This window comes from Sorex araneus, chromosome 1, assembly GCF_027595985.1.
Source record: "Sorex araneus isolate mSorAra2 chromosome 1, mSorAra2.pri, whole genome shotgun sequence".
Taxonomy (NCBI): domain Eukaryota; kingdom Metazoa; phylum Chordata; class Mammalia; order Eulipotyphla; family Soricidae; genus Sorex; species Sorex araneus.
Genome location: NC_073302.1, coordinates 328,998,285 through 329,001,181, shown reverse-complemented (window position 1 = coordinate 329,001,181; position 2,897 = coordinate 328,998,285). Strand labels below are relative to the sequence as shown.

General features: G+C 42.8%; 1 pseudogene; it reads right to left on the bottom strand.

Annotated features, from left to right (window-relative positions):
* Positions 1-1,792: 1,792 nt before the first annotated feature.
* LOC101540682 (malate dehydrogenase, cytoplasmic-like) lies at positions 1,793-2,526 on the bottom strand (annotated as a pseudogene).
* Between the last annotated feature and the right edge of the window lie 371 nt (positions 2,527-2,897).

Genomic DNA, 2,897 nt, shown 5'->3' with positions numbered 1-2,897 from the left:
CAGAATCTGGAAAAAACCAGAGTGCCCCAAAACAGATGACTGGTTAAAGAAACTCTGGTACATCTACACAATGGAATACTATGTAGCTGTCAGAAAACATGAAGTCATGAAATTTGCATATAAATGGATCAACATGGAAAATATCATGTTGAGTGAAATGAGTCAGAAAGAAAGAGACAGACATAGAAAGATTGCACTCATATGTGGAATATAATGTAACTGAGAAGTACAAGTTGGCAACGATGCAACTTCTGGCAGATATCCCTCTGGACTTAGTTACTAAAATACTAAAATACAGAAACTCAAAACTGAGAGGCCGCTAAGTGTGGTCACTCGACCTCATACCTCTTCATCCTCAGCAATGGAAAACAAATTATCTAATGCTTCCTTTTCAGCAGGTCTGACTTTAGGGGAGAGACTCTCCAAACAATAACAGTGAGTTTTGTTGAAATATTGTATGCAATCAAAGTGAAAGTAAAGTGAAATTTATTAGTTACACAGGCGGGGGGGTCAGGGTGGGGGGGCTAGGGGCGTTGGGGGGGTTAGGGGTGTGAGGGGGCGGGGTGGAGCTATACTGGGATTCTTCGTGGTGGAATATGAGCACTGGTGAAGGGATGGGTATTCGAGCATTGTATAACTGAGATTTAAACCTGAAAACTTTGTAACTTTCCACATGGTGACTCAATAAAAAATTAAAATAAAAATAAAGCTGGTCTCTTCCTGGGGACACAGGTACACAAGTAATAAAATCAATAAAGGCAGTTGGATTGGTACCGTTGACCTCTAGCCAGCAGAGTAAGTCACAGTGAGGGAGAACAGACGGACTCTGGCAGGCCCAACCTCAAGAGCCCCAAACAAGGGGCCATTTCCTGGACACAAAATTTATTCCCCTGACTTCCTGCCTCTAGATATAAGAGCCATTGTTTTTGTTTAACAGGTACATTAAGAACAGTTAACAGGTACATTAAGAGCTAGGATGGGATATTTATACAACTGTGGTCATAGTTTTCTTTTTTTAAAATAATTTATTTATTTTTAATTAGTGAATCACCATGAGGGTACAGTTACAGATTTATACATTTTTGTGCTCATGTTTCCCCCATACAAAGTTTGAGAACCCATCCCTTTACCAGTGCCCGTTCTCTACCACCAGTAAACCCAGCATCCCTCCCACCCTCCCCATTCCCGTCTCCCCCCACCCCACACTGCCACTATGGCAGGGTATTCCCTTTTGTTCTCTCTCTCTGATTAGGTGTTGCGGTTTGCAATAAAGGTGTTGCGTGGCCATTGTGTTCAGTCTCTAGTCTACATTTGGCACGCATCACCCTTCCCCCATATGACCTCCGACTACATTTTACATGGTGTTCCCTTCTCTGAGTTGTCCAGAATGAGAGACCAGCCTCCAAGCCACGGAGTCAACCTCCTGGTCCTTATTTCTACTATTCTTGGGTGTTGGTCTCCTAGTCTATTATTCCATATTCCACAGATGAGTGCAATCTATAGAAAGATTGCACTCATCTGTGGTCATAGTTTTCTTCCAAACACCCTAATAGTATTAAAGTTAGGGTAATTTCTTTTTCTGTTCTTTTCTGGGCACACATTTGTTGCCATATTATCTAAAAGACATAGATGTTTTTCCCAGGTGACTATCTTGACCTAGGGCTTTTTTTTAAAGGTAACTATTTCCCAAAACCATGGATAAAAATTCTCTCTCTGTTGTTCCAGATCAGATGTCTCAGACATGCCCACGGATGGCTTTTGTAGTGGACTTCACACAGGACAGTTTCAAGTCTTATTCAACACAACAGCACATTTGCCGTACACTTGAGATAAATTCTCCCTTGAGCTAGCTTCAGCGCTCTCTCCACACCCACCTCCTTTCCTTGCAGTTTCACCTTGGCACGACTAACAGCTAGATACTGAGTTGATGTGTGGTTTTCTCAAATAACGACTCTCTTCACATCATTAGAAATCACACCAAGCTCAAGAGCAGCCTGAGCCTTTGCTCAGTAGTGATCCAGATGAGTCAAGCAACAGACGTTCTCCCCGGGGTGGATGTCGACTTGGAAGCAGCCAGGCAGTTGGTACTGGCTAGGTTTCCCTCCACAATAACCTTAACTGACTTCTTGACCCATTTGTCCAATGGTGTGCCCTGGCACCTAAAGACTTTCACATTGGCTCTGAGTCAACCTTTTCTCTCCATGCCCTCTCTTCTTGGCATAAAGTCCACCCAAATGGCCACTTCCAGGTCTTTGAAGACAAGCTTTTCTTTATGTGTGGTGACACCATGTCTCAGGACAGAAGGAAGGGCACAGTCCTGCAAGTCCATTAGAACGCCATCCAGGACACCTTTGTGGGAGTAATTCTCAATAATGCAAAAGTTATAGGCTGGTCTTCCCCAAAGACAGACGAAAGACGAATGGTTCCAGCAGTGTGCAGTAGTGAATAGACAATTTGAGCAGCAGTTCTAGCTACAAGGACTGTGATTGGTTCAGATACAACTGGGAAATGTGCAAACAATTTCATCACTTGCCAAGAGAGTCTCAGAAAGTTGAGTCCTAACAGAAAATTCAGTTTAACTAAGGTTGCTGACTGAGGATAAGCAAAGTTTCATACTTTAGTATTTCTTGGTCATGTGACCTTCTAAAAGGAGATTGGTCTTGACCTTTCTCATTCTTCAGCACTCAATGGTGAGTCCAGCTTTCCCACAGATCAGGACCTCTAATACTTGAGAGTTTAAATTACAGCTCAGACCACTCACTTGTATCCTGAATAGACATTATCGCTAGGAACCAGGGAGAAGCTCTAGTTTCTAAGGTAAAACATTAAAATCCAGCCCCATACATGAGCCCATTTCCACATCTGGACATGCAAGACCAGAATTCACTTAAAATAGT